This window comes from Leopardus geoffroyi, chromosome B2 (assembly GCF_018350155.1).
Source record: "Leopardus geoffroyi isolate Oge1 chromosome B2, O.geoffroyi_Oge1_pat1.0, whole genome shotgun sequence".
NCBI classification, from domain to species: domain Eukaryota; kingdom Metazoa; phylum Chordata; class Mammalia; order Carnivora; family Felidae; genus Leopardus; species Leopardus geoffroyi.
The window spans coordinates 22880355-22899851 of record NC_059332.1 but is presented as its reverse complement, the minus strand read 5'-3'; the positions used below and the strand labels follow the sequence as shown (position 1 = coordinate 22899851).

At 41.3% G+C, this 19497-nt stretch overlaps 1 protein-coding gene and 1 long non-coding RNA gene across 36 annotated transcripts in view; one reads left to right on the top strand and one right to left on the bottom strand.

The window, feature by feature from the left end:
- Positions 1 to 19497, top strand: part of FARS2 (phenylalanyl-tRNA synthetase 2, mitochondrial) — a 623580-nt gene that overhangs the window by 424413 nt on the left and 179670 nt on the right. The window lies entirely within an intron of this gene.
- Positions 14442 to 17111, bottom strand: LOC123608083. Its single transcript, XR_006717081.1, has 3 exons — positions 16977 to 17111; positions 16651 to 16781; positions 14442 to 15991 (listed from the first exon to the last, which is right to left on the bottom strand). It is a non-coding gene; the product is annotated as an uncharacterized LOC123608083 (long non-coding RNA).

Below are 19497 nucleotides of genomic sequence, written 5' to 3'. Positions count from 1 at the left end.
TTTATCTTGATAGAAGGCTAAAGATTTATCTCTGGAGAGGATAAAGCAGAGGATCTCTGGTTTGGTGGAGGAAGTAAAAGTTTACTAGCTGGATACTGAGACCTCCAACTTCTTCACCCACTCGTCTCCCTGAATCTTAGCCACTTGTGTTACCATCCCCACCCTTACCCCACTAGGGGATTGGAATAGCCATTCTGGGAATCTTACCAGCCTGTGAAAAAAGAGCCTAATATACTGACAGGGGTTCTCCAAGAAACAGAGCATACAAATTATTCTTCAGTGAAGTCCCTCTCCGGATACCTCAGTTACCTTACCTAAGAAGTACGCTTAATAGGCTTCTGATTAAAGATGGCGGATTGAAACAAGCATTAACTTCAGTTACCTGTCAAGATGCTATTACACTAACAGCACAGTTTTACAGTGACAGTAAAGCCCTAGTCTTGCACGAGACACATGCAAAACCACACAGGGCTCCCAGCAGCTCACCCTGAAATATGAACACATATCCAAGAAGTACCAGGCATTTGCAAAGTAGGACCAAAGCAAAAGTGAAAACAAGTGCAGCTTGAAGGATCCTTAGACTGTGGAGGAAGAAGAGAACATTAAAAAAAAAGAACTTGTTTTTAACATCCTCAGAGAAGTAAAAGATGCTAATGATTTTGGACCAACAACAAAGACTTGTTTAAAAGTGGAATATTCAGAGAACAAAAGGAGCTCTTAAACATTAGAAAATTGATAGAAATGCAGAAGTCAGTAGGAGAGTTGAAAACTGAAGTTGAGTTCCCCTAAGAAGAGAAAGAAAATTTTAGAGGAAACATAAGAAAACGTGCATTTCCACATTGAAAGGACAGACTAAGTACCCAGGGCAATGAACAAAATGGGAGTCACATCAAGACTCTCAGGGCCTGACAGAGTGATGGAGACAAAAGAGAAGATGCTCAAACCTGAGAGAGAGACAGAATATGAATCAGGAGTTAGAATGACATCATATGTCTTGGCAGTAGCTCTAGAAACCAGAAGAACAATGCCTTCAAAAGCTTAACAAAAATAATTTTCAACCCAGCATCTGATGCTTGGCCATACCATCCATCAAACCTCAAGGTAGAAGGGTACTTTCAGACTACCAGAGGACGTTCCACCAAAGTGAGAAGCCAAGACAAGACTCATGAGGAAGAAGACCCAACATCAGAGAAAGGCAAAGGGCATCCCCAGGATGCTGGAGAACGACCATCCCAAAGCCCTAGCTATGGTGCAGTCTTCCAGAGGGTGATCCATCCAATTGGAGCAGATCAGAAGGCTCCAGGGGAGGCTTTAGCAGGATATAATGATTGAATACTTAACAACAGCCATCATCACTTATACTTACTGCAAAGTCACTGTATATCGGATACAATTTAGTTGAATCTGAAGAGTAGCAGTTATTAGACAGATGATCATTATTATCTTCCTTGTACAAATGAGGCACTCAGTGCTTTAATAATTAGTCTAAAGTTACACAGCTAGTTAGTGGCAAAGTGAGATTTGAACCCAAGGCAGTGCACACTCATAACCACCGCACCATGCCTTCCACCCCCTGCACAACAGGAAAAGAGCATGGAAATGCACACATTTGTAGAAACAACACAGATGAAAATCAACATGGTTATTAAAGCCAGGGAGAACAAAAAGTTGCACAGAAAAAGAAAAGTAATCATAGTCTCTGCATTCACTGAATGGTGAGCTAACTAAAGTCTCAACGTGCTTTTATTGGGATGACGGTGGGACGTATGCACGTGCAGAATGGTGGTGTGGGAGGAATGGGGTGTGGGGGAGCTCAGTGCCTTTCTTCTGGTATGCAGAGCTAATATATAATGCTGAAAACGAAAAACAAACAAAACTCCAACAAGACATAGCAATAACAGTCTGTTATTTAAAGATCCAGAGAGAAATACCAAGCGCATCCCCTGGAAGAGGTGAACGCAGGTTGCTACTGGGAAGCTGACTATGGCAGGATTGGGCTGGGGGCTGCAGTCTTTGGGAATAAGCCCTTAGAATGATTCGGCTCTCCAAATATGTGCAAATATAACTTTTCTAAAATTTAGTTTTCATTTTTATCAAGGAATAATTGGCAGGACTGTTCAAGAATAAATTTGCTTTATCTTCTTACAAAGCCGATAAATATTAATTGTCCTCCCTCTTTCTTTCAAAGCACCAATTTCCCATCACATGTAGAAATCAAAAGACTGGCATGTGTTTGTGCTGCCTGACCACTTTCCATGGCACAGCTACCCTTCGGCCCTTTCATTTTTCAGTCACTAATGTTCAGCGAAGAAGAGAAAAGTAGGGAATTCTATTGACAGAATCTTTTGATCAGCGCTTGTTAGCATCTGCAGCCCCTGTTGGGTACCTGGCTCCAGGCACAGCAAATGGTGAGACCTAAGGTGTAGCTAATGTGGTTAGAGAACCCTCCAGCTTTGATGGGAAGGGGCTTCAAAAGTATCTCACGGTGTTCTGAGGAACAAGCATCCAGTGCATTTCCTGACCGGTGGTAACAGACAAGCCTCCCCCCAGACGGCCTGTAAGGAAATGATAGCATCAGAGATCCCAAAGCTTTCTGTTTAGGTACCTCAAAGTAGGGCAAGGGGCCAGTATCTTGAAAGACAGAGTTTGGGGTTTGTGTGTGTGAGGGAGACAGAGACAAAAACGTATATATTTATAAAGCATGCCATATGCTATTTGTTCAATGCAATCTGCATTTTATTTTTATCTCCTCTTACTTCAAAGATAGGGAAAGCCTATTAGTAAATCTAGTCCTATGTATATGCATATATATCTATATTAATATCAAGGTTTTTGTATTGAGAAATTGACTTAAAAATGCTTATCACTTCTGGCAAAACCTCAGATATTGATAAATCTGTATCTTCTTATTGGAGGATCACTTCTTATTTTACATTAGTTCTTTCTTTTATATGGTAATTATGAGCTTGGGGGAAAAAAAAGAGTGTATTGATTTACTACAATCTACTGTGATCCAAGTGACCCTATCTCTCCAGGAAAAGTGAAGAAAAGATGCTGTACTGATTCACATCTCTTGGCATTTACTGGGCACCTACTTCATGGAAGGCATTGGACTGGCTGCAGCAGATACAATGATGGATAAGGCAGGCTCAACCCTTAGCCGTTTTCAGTTTCTTTTGGAGAGGAAACTCGGAAGAACTTAGTGACAACAGCACAAGTCTGAGGAGAAGAACATATGAGAGCCCTCTTATGGGGGCTCAAAGGGGCACAGATCTCATTTCAGGGACCAGGAAGAGCTCCAGTGAGTTAAGTCTGAAGGATTTGCCATATTGTAACTCTAAAAAAAAAAAAACACATGCCAGCCTCTTTTCATTCATTCATTTGGTCATTCCACAAACGTGAGTGCCTGCCCTGTGTCAGGTGGCTCTCTGGGCACTGAGGATGTATCATGAACAAAACAAAGCCCCTTTCATTGAGCACATGGCCCAGCTGGAACGCCTTCCATCACAGCAGCTACTTGGGCAAAAATTTGCAAAGGATAGCTTGCATCTCCTCTGCTCTGACTCAAACTTGTGTTCGGTGACCATTCAGAAGTTTCCTGTCACATGTGACATTAGCCTTTAGCCGGGCTGGGCAGTTGTTGGTGGTCTCAGGTGTGCCTGACCTGGGTGCTGTATGTAAGTACAGTGTCAATGGTGCCCTAGGCTCTTTGGTAGCATCGATGACATCACTAACAGAATGAGCGATGCCCATCGATGGCCCTTTGGCCATGGAATCAGAGTCCATTTAGGGTCCTCAGGCTTTCTGGGAGAGGCAGGAGCAGGCTCACTGAAAAAGCAGAGCTGCCCCAGCCCAGCTGGGACACAGGAAGGGAAGGATCTCTGATGGGTCATCACAACCTTTCCTGAACCTCTGCCACGTCCAAGTGTTTCCTCTTGGTAGATCATAGGTCAGCCAGCCCTTTCTCAATCCTTCTCTGCAGTGTTAGCTGATAATTTCAGGAAGATTAAATCAGAATTTTAAAATGTTTTCCTGGAGTTGCTATTTAAAATATTTATCCTTCAAAGAAAGATGTTGTCAGACCGATACATCTTTGTGAATAATGGCTTGGACTGCATTAGTTGCCCCTGGGGTTGGGATAGTGCCTTTCCCCTTAGGAGTAACTGAAGGTTTGGTGAGGAAAATCATAAGACCAAAAGTCTTTTAAGACCTAAAGATCTGAAGCTCCTGAGGGTGGAACCCAGCCATTATAAAGATTGTGGAGAACAGATTTACATGTTCCCTACACTACTCAGTATGTTGGAAGCCTCCTTCTCCACGGTGCTTGAGTCCAGGCAGTGGGTCTACTTAAGCACCTGTCCTTCAAATTCCATGCTTTTCTCTCACTATGTCTTTCTAGCCAAATTTTTCTTCCTTAAGCCTAGTAAAGTTTGAGTTTCTGCTGTGTGATCTGAGAAAGCCCTGTTTCCTTACCATTTCTGTAATATTCCTTTCAAATGATTCTTCTCATTTTTTTTTTTTTGTGCCCAGAATCCCTCCTTTCACTCTGTAGTAGCTGTATTACTTTCTTATTACTGCACCAATTACCACAAACTCAGTGGCTTAAGACAATACAGATTTATTACTACCTTACAGCTATGCAGGTCAAGCAAGGTCTGAAATCAGAACTGGGCTGAAGTCAAGGCATCGCCAGGGGCTATTTCCTTCTGCTGGAGGCTCTAATAGAGAAAAGTCCCCTACCTTTCCTGGCTTTTAAAGGTAGCCTGCTTTCCTTGGTCTGTGGCCCCTTCCTCACATAACCCTGACTTCTACCTCTTGCATCTCATCTCCTCAAACTCTGACCCTCCTCCCTCCCTCCGTTAGGATTCTTGTGATCACCTTGAGCCCACCCAAATAATTGGCACCCCCCATCTCACAATCCTTAACTGAATCCCAATTGCAAAGTCCCCTCTCCCACGTTCTAGGGATGAGGATGCAGACATCTGTGGGGGACCATTCTTTTGCCCATCGTTGAATAGGAGGAGATAAGCTGAGTGAATGAGATGCTTGAGCAGTCTCTTCTGTCATTCTAATCCTTGCCCACCTGCCAGAGCAGTGAGTGACACTTTGAAACAAAGCCTAGGCCAATAGCATGTTTGTCCTTAAATTTGTTCTCTGGTACAGCCATTTTAAGCATCCATGTGTGTTTCCTAGTGAGAATGGAAAACTTGTGAATGGTTACCCATATTCTGTGCGTCTTGATCAACCAGCAAGTGTCACCTGACTGGCTTTGACAGATACTGTAATATTCTATCAATACACTACAGGCACCAAAATGTTACACATTTCACATCTTACTATGTAATACGTATAACCTATAATGCATGCACATTACACATTGTGGGTATATGTATATTTCATGCATTATATGTATAGGTGTGTATACATTTATTATGTATATAATAGTGTAGAAAAATGTATAATAATACGTAAAAGCCTTGAAATTTCCTTTCAGCTTTTATCCCCTAGCCCTCTTTTTATGGGTGTATATTTCCCCCCATAAGAGGAAGTGCCCTTTATTATTGTTCAGCTACCAGCTCTGCCTCAGCTTAGAAGCCTGACTCCTATACCTTTTTAGGGAGAAGACTTTATCTAAATGGGGGCCTCAGAGCTTAAATCTTTCTGGCCAAGCTCAGATTCAGGATCACTTGGTGCAGTGAAGGCGTCTCTTCCACTTTGCTGCACTGATCAGATTGTCCAATCAAGCTTAGCAGAGGAAATGACATGGAACACCAGATGTGGGAAATCACTTAAATATGTGCCCTCCTGTCAGATCACTGAAGTCCACTTAATTTGGGACACTCAGGTTTTTACCGTTAAGATGCGGGAAGGTGGCAACAGTAAAACTGGTTCTGGAGTCCTTTGCCCTTGTGCATGAGGTTCTGGCTTCAAAGGGGTTTTGGTTATTAGTGCTGCACTGGGATTTCTATGCATTTAGCTGCATGAAGCCTGAATTGCATTAACGGTTTTTAAAAGCAGAGAATATGGAAAGGGAACACAGCGTCATTTTCAAAAATTGATGTTCAAAATTGTAACTCTGTTTTCACTAGAAGTTTACATTATATTATGGCCAGTAGTTTATAAAGGCCTGGTATCGCATTGTCGTTAAGAGTGTGGGCTTTGAGGCAGGCTGCTTACTTGGGTTCAAATACTGGCTTCACCACTTACTCACCATGTTGCCTTAGGCAAGTTATTTAACTTCTCTGTGCCTCAATGTCCACATCCGTGAGATGGGGAATTATAAGAAATAGTGCTTTCCTCAGAGTTGCTTTGAGGATTATATAAATGAGCATATAAAGGCACTGAGGACTGTTTGGCACAAAGTAAGTACTCAATAAACATTGGTGGTTACCACTAAGTTATTATGGTTATTACTCTGCAGAGTTTGGAAACAACACATTTTTGAAAGATTTTCATCCCCAATTGTTAAGACCCAAGAAAAAACTGTAGATGCTTCAAGGAAGTGAATGTTGAGCTGTGCAGATATATCCTTCTGGGGTCTCAGGCTGTTGTTTAACCACATTTAACTATAAGTAATTATCTACTTGTATACTTGCTTCCTTAAGAAATACACATTGCACAGCACATTACTGAGACCAAGAAAAAACACGTAGATGCTTCAAGGAAGTGAATGTTGAGCTATGCAGATGTATCCTTCTGGGGTCTGAGACTGTTGTTTAACCACATTTAACTATAAGTAATTATCTACTTGTACACTTGCTTCCTTGAGAAATCCATGTTGCACAGCACATTATTGTCGTAGCCATGGTGGCATTTACATTGTATAAACTGGAGGGAAGTTGCCAAGAATTTTCCATTAATGAACTAATTTTTCCAGAAGGAGGTAGATACATTGTTAGCAAAATATATGACTGGCATGTTTGTCAGAAATCTTCAGGGAGATGAATTTTAGGAGAAACTAAGCATTTTCTCCTCCAAGGTAAAACCAAGTTATTAGATAATTTCAAATTCATGTCAAATTACTTAATCATCCTTTCCATAGATGCTGCTGGTAAAAATAGTTTATATAAGCTCATATCATATTTCAGACTGGGTCATTTTTTTATTTGAATTACTGTCTTCCTGAACTACCAGGTTCCCTGGCACCGACGTTCACCCCTGTTTTATAATTGTTCCCCATAACATTTTGCAATATCATAAGGGAGTTTTATGCAAATTGCCAATATTATACTAGTTGCTCCTTTATTGTGATCCTTGTTAGCAATACCTGTTAGGATGAACATTATGGAAGATTTCTTAAAGTCCCATTTGACTTATTGTAATTAACACAATTACTTCCTCCTTGGCTGTCCCCAGCTTTTCTCTCCTTGTTCAGATGTTTAATTATATATTCATCAAATGTTAGACCTGAGAGAAAGATCTTGGAGAGCATATTGTCCTACTGTATCACTTTACCATCAGGATTCTTACCCAGAGAGACAAGACTTCTAGACAACACTAACCTGCTTGTCAGTTCAAGAGCTACAACTAGATTTTGATTCATTTGGTAACTATATTAAAGGGATTGAGAAGAGAATCACATTTACCCCGCGCAAAGACAAAAAAAAAAAAAAAAAAAGCCTGCCATCTCTTAAGGAAATCACAGTTTAAAGAGGTGACAATCAGGTGAATAGATAATTACAGAATTGTCTTCTGATTTCCAGCCCGTTGCTCATTCCCCTACACTAGAGTGCCCTGTATCAGGGTGATATAATTATTTGGTATATACCGTTTTAGTCCATCTACACAATGGTAAACTAGGCAGCTTTGTTTTTTATGCCTACCTTTACATTTATCCAATTCCTTGTTTTTCTATCTGACCTTCACCAAAAAACACTCATGAGTGCCCAAGCTATGCCAGACACCAGTGTCGCTTCAATGCTACATAGCAGGGAAAGAAAATCACAGTCCTTGGCTTCAAGTAATTTATAGTCCAGTTGAAGGAGATAGGCATATAGAGAACATAGTACAAAGATGTGTTAAAAAGAACTGTAATATAAATGACAAGGTGCATTGAAGACGGTTTCAGTGTTGCTAAATCCTCCTAAGGCTTTCACAGATATTTCACGTGTTAGTTAATGGAATGAACTTTAAAATGTACCTTCTCAGGGGCATTTACATTTTAAAGGAGGTTGGAAATCTTGCTTTACTATCTTCCCTCCTCTCCCTCTTTCCCTTTCCTTTCTCTTAAGGGAGGCATGGTAAACATGGCCAGAATGTGTCATTTCTGAAAGAGGCCTTGCTGGTAGACCTCACTCTCGCTCCAGACTGGAGCAGCCACCTTCCTTTACCCCACTCTACAAAGAGAAGCCATTTACCAATCCTGCACTCTCTCTATCACAGTCTGGTTACCACCTTCATTCATTAGTCCATTCATTCATTTGTTTGTTCAACTGAATGTCCGCTGTGTGTAGTTACACTGTGTGTAGTTACAGTGGAAAGCAAAGACAGACACAGCTCTATTTGAAAAGAGCTTATAGTCTAGACTAGATGGAAAAACTAAATTTAATCAATATAAATGTGAAATGACAACTGGATTAAGTTATTAATGTGGTGTTTTAAGAATAGCTGAACACTGGAATCAAGGTTGAGTGCAAGGTGGGAGAGAGATGAACATTCAAAGCTGAGGAAGCACAAGCAAGGATCTGGCAGGAAAAACTTGATGCATGTGGACCCAGTAAGAAGGCCAATGTAGGTGAACAAAAGGGAGAATGTGGTGACCAGGCTGAAGAGGTAGGCAAGGCCTGACCATGCTGGGCCTTATAGGCCGGGTAAGGACATCTTATTTTATCAATAGCAATAGGAAGCCCCCAAAATGCTTAAGCAAAGCATGTTGCATGACTAGATTTGGTTTCCAAAAAGACGTATTTTGGCTGTTTTGTGGAGAATAGATTGGAAGGGGAAAGTGGGGCTACAGGGCCAAGAGATGGCTATTGCAATAGCTACACTGGAGATAATGGTAGCCAGGGCTGAGGTTATGGCCAAGGTGATGAGGGAAGTGAACAGATACTAACATTAATAAATACTAAAATTTCCAGAACTTGCTACTTATTTGACTATGAGGTGATGATGGATGACCCCAAGTGTCTGACTTGTGGAACTGGATGGACGGTGTTGCCATTTATTGATAAAAAGGACATAGGTAGTTGAGATTTAGGTTTGAACACATTGACCTTGAGGCTTACCTGAGATGCTGAGGTAAACATGTTGCACAGGCAATTCAAAATAGTCTGGGCTTACGGGAGATATGGGGACTAGAATATACATTTGTGGGTAATCTTCATTTAGGATATATTTGAAACTGAGGGTATGGAGAAGATCAACTAGAAGAACGGAATGAGAACCAAGGGATTTGGGGTGAGTCTTGAGGAACTCAGGCATTTAGTGACCAGGGCAAGGATAATAAACCAGCATGGAATAGGCAGAGCTGGGCAAGTGAGAGAGAGCCAGGGTGTGGGAGTTATAGAAGCCAAGGAATATGCATACTTCAAGACACTGAGTGTAGCCAACATATCACACAGCACATCACAAAAGTAATGACTTTGTTAATGACTAACAAAGAGCCATTGTTATTTAGGCTACATAAGAGTCATTGGCGACCTTATTGAGAAATGAGCATTTTGGGGAGGCAGAGGTGAGGTTTAAAGTGGATTGAGAAAAAAGTGGGAGGAAATAGAGACAGTGAGGAGAGACAACTCAAGGGAAGGAGAGAGACCAAGTGGTAATTGGAGGGGATGTGCGAGTCAAGGAAAGTTTTATAAAAAAAGTAGTAGACTTCTGTGTATTTACAAGTCAACAAAAAACACCAAGGATGAACCCGAATGTAAAGTATGGATGTAGGTGATGATTATGTGTCTGTGTACGTTCACCGAGTTGTAACAAATCCCCTTTGGCATGATATATTGATAATGAGGGAGGCTATGCATGTGTGTAGGAGGGGGGTATATGGGAAATGTCTGTGCCTACTTCCCATTTTTGCTGTGAACCCAAAATTCCTCTAAGAAATAAAGTCAATTAAAAAGTCAATAAAAGGATCCAGTAGAGAAGGAGAGATTGACTATATGAGTGAGGGAGAGAGGGCATACCCAGTGGTGCATTGTTCTTGAAAGAAGACAGGACATCATGATGCCCAAAGCTGAAGGAGGTGAATAGCATTGACCTCAGAATGGAGAGACAGATACTATAGGTTTCTCAATTCAGCGACTGGAAATTGATGGAGCCCCCACCTGAGTGGCTTCTCTCTGCTCTGTGAAGTACATGGGAGGGCTTTCTTGAGGATAAATGAGGGAGAGGTCAGGTCAGGGTGGTTTGAGGATAATGGAGAACATTTGAAATAGTGTGATGGAGTGGGGAAGCAGGCTGAGCAGAGAAGCCAGGCCTTTGTGTGGTGGGTGCTGTGAATGAGGATGAGGCTGTCCCCCTGTTGGTTTGACTTAGGCACAGATCCTTTCTGGGGGTCTCATACTGCCAAAGCACACCAGCCTCCTTCCTTCATTGGGAAACCTTTTATTGAACTAATCTCTCCAGAAGTTACTGTGTTCAACTGGACAAAAAGATATTTTACATTGAATGAAAAAAAAAAAAAAAAGGAAAAATGTTTTTATTGTTTTGCTTAGATTTTCTACTTGGGCTTATCTTTGACATGGATCCAGGCTACTGTAATTTTTTATTAACTTCTTACCATGAGTTATTCTGTCTCAACATGTTTTTAAATTCACAACATGTTTTTTTCACAGTATTCGTTCCTTCTCTCAGCTCTTTTATTACAGACTGTATTTTTCATTTGTTATATGTCCCCATCCTTACAATGCATTGCTTACAATATTATTACTGCTGTTCTGTATGCATATTATTGCTTTAGTTTTGCAGGGACTTCCCTGTGAATAGCAGAATGTAATTTATGAAATATGACAATCATTGTTGTAACACCTCTGTGCTATATGTTACACTTGCTCCAACAGCAATGTGGAAGTCGTTACCCATACTGCCAGCTTCCAAAGCTTCATGTAACCCCTTGTGTGCAGAAGGAGCCTCCCAGGATTCCTCTCAGGATGTAGTCAGAGAGAAAAGTATTGTCTACTGAGGCCATTCCCATTTCTGGCATTTGCCATTTCAACTAATTCAGGAACAAGTGTTACCTAGATTAGTTGAAATGTTTGTAAAGACCGCATAATACTACTTTCAGTAATTAACCAAAATTATAAGTATCTAAGAAAATGATGCTAACTAGCTATTTTTCAGGTTCTTTCATGAGAAGCTAGCAATGTATAATAGCACTGGTCAAAAGGGAAGGTGCCCGGGGAAGGCTGCCTGGGTTTGAATGCCGGGCCTGCCATTTGCCGGCCATGTGTGACCTTGGACAGGTTAGAACTTCTTTGTGCCCCTTTTTACTTCTGTATAAACTAGACCTAATACTACTTAATCTCATATGATTATTATAACCATTGAAAGAGTTAACTCACAGGGCACCTGGGTGGCCCAGTCAGTTAAGCATCCGACTTTGGCTCAGGTTGTGATCTCGCAGTTCATGAGTTTGAGGCCTGTGTTGGGCTCTGTGCTGACAGCTCAGAGCCTGGAGCCTGCTTCGGATTCTGTGTCTCCCTCTCTCTCTGCCCCTTCCCCACTCATGTTCTGTCTCTCTCTCTTTCTCAAAAATAAATAAACATTTTTTAAAAAAGAAAAAACGAGTTAATATAAAACTCTTAGAACAATAGCTGGCACATACTAAGCACTTAACAGAGTCTAGCTATTTTAGATACTAGAATGGGCTTCAGAAGTCTGTCTTCCTGCCTCCTTTTGTTGGAGGTTTCATTTAGGAGACACCTCGTCTTCATCACATGCAACTTTAAAAGTAGGTTATTGTATGTCCAGTTTTTCACAGTGTCTGAATTCGTATGATCTAATCAGATTTTATATTATATGAATGTTGATTTATCATTTTCCATATATGCAATAAGCAGTATTTATTCCCTTTGCATTAAAAACACTACCCTCACCCCACCCACCCAGGAGGAACAGCATGACTCTCAGAGACACAGAATACCTTCCTCCAGCTTGGTACACATAAATAACATTATTTTTTAGCTCTTTTAGACTATTTAGCCGTGGAATCAGATGATTGAACTTTCCAGAAAACATTCTTCCTAAATCTGTTTGGATGGAATCATTTGCTGTAAAGATCCAGTGTTATTCAGAGCCACTCTGTGCTCCCTTAATTGAAAAGCTCTGACAGTGACATTGAAGAGAGATTGCCTTTGGGGCCACCAGCAGACAGCTTTCCATAGCATCTTATATTGTTAATGATTCAGAGAATGTTTTCCGATGAGATCAGAAGCAATCCACTAATGAAAAAGTGGAAAGAACTTAAGAGCTTAAAAGAGAGGAGAGGAGGGACGTGAGAAAACCTAAAAAAAGACAAAAGTTGGTGAGGAAGAAGAGGTGGGGCCAGTTCCATGGCAAATTTGTCATTCGTCCCAGCCTAGCTACTCAGAATCTTTTTTTCCAGCAGGAAAAGGAAGGCGAGTGAAGAAGCCTTTGAAATGATGTGAGGGAAGTCAGAGACAGACAGGAGTGAATTTGGACCAGGTTCTGCCCTATATATCTTGAGACAAGATTTGGTCAGCACTATTGTTCGCTCCTGGGCCATTATCAGTGTGTCTACTAGAGGCTCCAAGGATGGACTGTCCACAAGCTGCCCAGTGCCATGTCCTGCAGGTGCTTAGGTGTCCCCATGGATAGATGACTCTGTTCACAGCCCACAGCTGCTATCTTCCTCCACCTTCTTCAGCCTTCCTCAGCACTGCTCCACTGTTGACAGAGCAACAGTGGAAGTGCAGGCTAACACAAATTAAGTGGCAGTCTTGGGATTTTAAAGAAAAAAGGTAACTTTTTCATTTTAGAAATGAAAAACGTAATGTCTGCTGTGTCAATTCACTGTATATCCCCTGAAATGGCTTCATCTCTATGCTAATTTTATGCTGAAGATAGAAACTCTCCTGCACTAGAAGAGGAGAGAAAGGGCCAGAAATCAAAGATATCTGAGTGGCTAAGAGCCAAGTAGACCCCTTCAACTCAAGCCCACTTAGAAAATGTCCTCTGAGCTGGCCTGGCCCTCAAGACAGCTGGCATTGCCATTAGGGCCATGTTAGGGAAGGGCATCACCTCCCACCCAGGAAATCAGCCCCCAAGTCCTGGGCATGGATTCATGACCAAGAGAGTCTACATATCTCTCCTTGGTCTTGCATCAGTGATTTCCCTGGTATATCCATATCCCAAAATTGACTTCCTTTGATTTCCTCTACTTCTATTTTAGATGAATAATTAATTCATAAAAAGTGTCATCTCAAAAGCACAAAGTAACCCATAACTCCATGACTGTAAATGTTTTCAATAATGGACATTGTATTGTGTTTAGATCTGGATTTATTTCTCTTGGTAGAACATGAGATATTGAGGACAGGAACCTCATCTCTGCACCTAGCACTAACATGAGACCTTCCTCAGAGTAGGCACTTATTATGTACTTGTCAAATTTTATAACTGTTGCTCTCCAGCAATTTCTCTGGGTCTGTCCCCTCATAGTTCAAAGGCAGTTGGACAAAGAAGAGATTGGAAGGGTCCTGTTTTCACTGCTTCTTCATCACACAGAAGCTTCTCTTTATCAGTTTGATCCAGTCCTCTTCACCTAGTTTTCTCTATTCCTCCATACCCAATGATGCTGGCTTTTTGTTTACTTTATGTTGTTTTAAAGAGACAATTTCATGATGAAAATGGAATATACTCTTTCAGGCGCAGGACTAAGACCAGTAGGAGAAAATTATAAGAGGTTGATCTCAGCTCACACAAAGAGCTTTCTAACAATGGGGTGTTCGTTAAGCAGAATCTGGGTGGTCACATAAGACTATTGTCCTGACAGAGCCTAAACTGAGGCTCAGCTGGCCAAGGTGCTGACTAGTGGCTTTCCTTGGGGACCCTCTAATATCCCTAAAGCCTGGAACCTCAGCTGGCTGATGGCAATGGAGGAGATGCAGCAGGTGGGTAGGAGGCCATGTTCCTTAGGCCCACTCTAGGGACAATGCTAGGGCTGGCGGTCTACTGTGTTTCTTGAGCCCATGGGGCACAGCTTTGAAGAATGCGCAGAGAATGCTGACTAGACAGGCATGCTGGGGCCATAATGCAGCTTGTCTTCAAAACAGAAAGAATTTCTTGGAGATTTAGTACTCACACACTCCTGAGGGATTTGAGATGAGAATGTCAAGGAGACACAGAGGCATGGGTGTGTGTATATGAGGTGGTTTATATCTGCTTGATAATAAGGCTGTATGCTTTATGTTTCTATTGTATTCATTTTCCCCTCATATGAGGATGTCTGAGCCAGAAACACATAGCCCAGGGCAGGCATTTCAGTGACCTAGAATAGAGAAAAGTACATTATAAACAGTTTTTGGAAACATAAGGGGCTGAAATGCGTTTAGCCATTTGGAAAGATAATGGAAATTGTGCTTCTTTCTTTTAACTATTTCCTTTGAAGTTTAACTACATAGTATTGCCTTTTTAATTCTTTCACAAAACAGACCCTGGCAGAATTCAAGTGGGTAAACCAAAAGCTAGCCACAAGCCAGCTACAGGGTGACATCGCAGCAGAAGGTGAGAGCCTCCTGCTTTCTCTTTACGGCAATTGCACTCTTCTGAATAGAACGAGTTGGTGATCTGGCAAGAGTATCATGAGGGAAAAGAGGTGGCTATAATTGTAGAGGCGTTGACATTGAAGAGACCTAAAAAGGGGAGGTGCATCTAGCCCCACGGTAGGATCCAGAAGTAGGAAAGGAGGGTTCCTAGCCATAGAAGATCTAGGGTACTGTGCTTGAAAAGACTGTGGTGTTTATTAAATCACTGAACTCTGTTAACCCCAAAATATTGAGTTCCTCCTATGTGTAATGCCCTGAAGTAGGAGTGGTGAACTATACAAAGAAAAATCCAACTCCCTCAACTAACTTAGAATATTTATTTCTTACCTAAAAGAAACAGAAGTAAGGGGCACCATTTTTTTTTTTTTTTTTTTTTGAGAGAGAGGGAGCAAAGCACATTAAAGCAAGCTCAGTAAACACTTGCTGATTAACAGCCACTGCAGGTCCCAGAATGTGCTTTGAATTGGAAGAGGTGCCAATCTAGATGCTCCATGAGTGACTCTTGATAACAAGAGGGCAGCCAGCCTCATTGTGCAAGAACCGTATTGAGTCTTCTCCTGTTCAGCACCGGGAGCTCCAGGAGGCTTGCCAGTTGAAAGGAGAGACAAAAATTTAATCAATATTTAGTGCATGATGAAGATTTGCCATGTACCGTGCATATGCAGTGCTAGACACTAGAGATACAAAAATAGACAAAATGATCAAAATGTGATTAAGATCATGACCAACAAAACCAAAATCTGGGGAGAAAAAAGAAGTATCATTTGATATTAAAGATAGCCCCTTAAAAAAAATCAATACCAGTCATAGAGCCAGTGGCTGAATTCATAGAATTATAGAATGTCAGACCCAGATGAGCCCTTAGCTCTGTTCAAAGCTCTTAGTTTGCAAATGGAGAAATGGAGACAGAGCAAAGAGAGGTGAAGACATCAACCACATTTAGTTAGTTTACATTTCTTTTTCTCTGAGTTTCTAGTAGGTAAACACACCTTGAGTGGGTTGATGAAGACAGATGCTCTCTCTTCTTAAACTGTGTTGGCTGCTGGTGACCACCTCTTAGAGCAGGAGAAGCACTTTCTGACATTGATGAGAAATTATGCCTGTGGTGTGTGTGCTTCCTGAGCTGCTGAGTTTTGTCTCCAACCCCCTGCTTTATTGTTTCCTGGCACACACTGCTTTCATGCCCGTCATCAGAGAGTTTCTCTCAGCTGTTCCTCAGCTCGACTCCTTCAGAAGTCTCTGTACGCTGACAATAAATAGTTGGTCTGAAAACAGATGAGAAGTTTTTAAATATGGCTTTTTCCCCCAAGGGATGATGTAGGGTTCAGTAGCTTCAGTTATGTTGAATTTTACTTATAAATGGGGGTGACTTGTATATAATGTGAGTTTTATTTGTCTTTTATACGCAGCCACATTAGCAAATATTTATGTTTGCTCTTGTACTGCTGGACAGCGACAGCTAATATAAATGATATTGCACCAGTTTAAGTGTGGGACTGACTTACCCAAATGTCTGTATGACAGTGAAATAGCCAGCCAATTGATCATTTTGGTCAGATCATCAGAGAAATCAGTGGGAAAAGAACCCCTAAAACCTAACTAAATGAATTGATTTTTAGGTGGTTTTTACAGCTTGATTCAGGCAAAACATTTCAAAAAGAATATTATAAATATATATATTTATATAAATATATTATAAAGAATATTATTTAGAAACACCTGAAGCAAAAAGGTGTGGCTTTGAAGACATATCCAAGCTGGAATCCTGGTTTTACCTTTTGGTTGCTGTATGCCTTGATCAAGTTACTTAACTTCTCTGGGTCTCCGTATGCTCACTTGTAAAAATGAGGATAGTAATACTTACTGGGTAGTGTTTTCAAGAGAGTTGTGTTTAAATAATAAATCTGGAGTACCTAGCGCATACCTGAAACAAACAAACAAATGTTAATTCCCATCCTGCTGTGGGAATCATTTTATACACCGTGTCCACATCGTTATTCGGGCCTTCACGGAGAGAAGCTTGAGCAGCTTGTACTCGGCGTTCATCATCAGGTCCTGTAAGAAACAGCCATATGCAATGTGTTACCGAATGTCCAACAGGAAGATTGCTGAGGATCTTATCCATTATTATCCTTCAGCACCCCCTCTATAAAACCTTCTGTGAGAAATGTCTTAAGAGTTAACTGCCAAGAAAAACCTGGCTTGCCTTAAGGTGCAGGTAAATTTAATCTTAAGAATTATGTTACTCACCACTTTCCCTTTCACTCTGGTGGGGAAGAGGCTCAGGGCTGGGGGTGAAGGTCATCCGGCTCCACACAGAAGCCTTCAGAGCTTGCTGTTTGCATTGCCCTCTTTCCTGATCTCTGCAGGCCTACTCTTCCTGAAATTTCCCCTCCCCACACTGTTCTGTCAGGAGAGAGGTGCCACTAGATGGATTTCAGCCACAAGTCTGGACTTGCTGAATCCTGCCCTATGAGCCTCTCCTGCCCCCTGTGGGCTCTTGAGAGAATCAGCTGAGAAGGCAGCCTAACAGAGGGGATGCTGGGCTAGCACCTTGTCAGCTTCAACAACACCCAGCACCCCAGTCCAGAGCTGGTGAAGGACAAGAGGGTCTGAGTTGGCCAAAGCACCCTTGTACCTCATTCTCAACCCACACCTGCACGTCTCTCTTTGTATTTGCTCATATGGCTCATGGCCTCTGGAGGGGAACAGGGAGGGAGTGGGCTGAAATGAGTCTGGCTTGAAAAGGCGTCAAGAACATACCACCCCTCATATTTATTCTTCATTTTCATTCATATCTAAACGTTTTTTTTATTACATATTTTCTCTTGTAAGCCTCTTTAAGGCAAGAAGTGAAAACATGAAGCTTCACAGATCACATATACCAATTAAATGTAGCATGTTAATGACATATGCACTTAAATATGGGTGATTCTGCCCTAAAGGCACATGTATACAAAGGGTGTGCAGTGGCCAGGGCCAGCCCCAGGCAGTTTGGCTATTCGTCAAGTCATAGTTAGGTTCTCCTTCTTGAATCCCATAAATCAATACCAAACAAATTAACTTTCATTGAACAGGCAGTATACCTCACTAATCATTGCAGATATCACACTGCAGGAAGTCATCTGTTTACAGGGCTGTGTCTCCTACTCAGCTCTTAGCTTCTAGAAAGCAGAGACCATGTCTTATTGTTCTTTACATTTATAGTACTCAGCCCACAACTGATGCATAATAAATGCACAAGGGATGAGTGAATAAGTGAGAATTTTTCAAATGGGGAGATTATTCAGAACAAATGAAGTATAGAATATCAGAATATTTTATGAGGAATGGCAGTTTAAGTTGTTATTACTTGTAGGTACTTTGAGAAACACAGACTGTTCCCCTAATCAAATGCTACTGAGTAAGATCCTGCTTTAATGGATAGATAAACATGATTTCTCATTAGCATGCATAGCACTGAAGCCCAATTTTATGTTGTTGTTGTTGTTTTTAAATAAACACACTTTATAAGTGTTTCCATGTACCTTTTCTCTCAAAAAGCTTATCATCTGACCTACAGTGTTCAATTTCTTAGCTGGCCCTGTTCTACTGACAATATAAAAGTTTCAACTGGGACTCTCCAAAATTATTACTAATTGTTAATGAAGATGAAGTTAGGTGGTTCTACCGGATTTATATTTGCCTGAAACATTTTTATTTTTGGTGTCCCTATTGCGTCCATCCGAGACTACACATTCAGCAGCCTATAGTCTATGCCTGACTATACAAAAGACTCGAATGTTCACACACTATAATAAATAGTGAGTGTCAGTGAACTTGTTATGGTAAATGCTTAGGTAATTACTTTCTGCCTTAGTTAGGGGACGTATGGTGGCATAAGCTAAAATTATTCCATCTCGAGACAAATCCTGAGGTGGCTGTTAGAGTTAAATATAATTCATTTGCAGCATGTTTATTATAGTTAAATTTAACTAATTTAGGGCCTGCTGCTGGCCAACAGCTGAGGAGGAGGAAGTTTCAGCGTCCATGAGTTCCTCAGAAAGAAAAAATGAGGCTCCACGACTGAGCTTTCAGAACATGACGTAGGAGCTACTCCCACTCTGTCTCCGCTCTTCCTGTCCCCAGAGTTGGACAGCTTTGTTGCTCAAAGTGGTTGGTTAATGAGCTGTTCAGGCATTGAATTGTGTGGTGTGGCAACAGGAAATCTCAGCATTAAACTGGGGTTCTGTGCAGTTCTCTGTTTCTATTCGGAACTTCCTGAAGTTCCAGAAAGAATCCTTATATCCAGCATCATTGTGATAACAGATTTCTCTGTAGATTATTAGCCCCCTCCTTTCATTAACCGCTTCCTCTCAGAGTCATAGGGCCAGTTTGGGTATTATTTCTCCCTAGGCCTTCCAACCTGAAAGAGTGTTTACTCTGGAAAAAAATAGAAAAGAAGGACTTCCTCAAAGAACCAAAAACATGTTTACAGAGGGTCATTTACCTTTTAAAAATGTTTCCATCAAAGGAACACTTTTTAGAGTAGAATTTGTGTCACGAGAGATCTCCGAAGCTAGATGGCTTACTCTACCAACAGCGGTGAGGGGACATGCACAGGAGAAACCACACGAGTGTGGAGAGGTGAACACCTATGAGCCTTCCACTTTTGTCCAAGAATTAAAGTTAAGACTCACTGTAGGTGGGCTGTTCCCTTGAAGATAGGGACGGTGCCAGGAGAGGAAACAAAATTCCAATCATCGTGAGGAATGAGGATTTGAGGAAAACA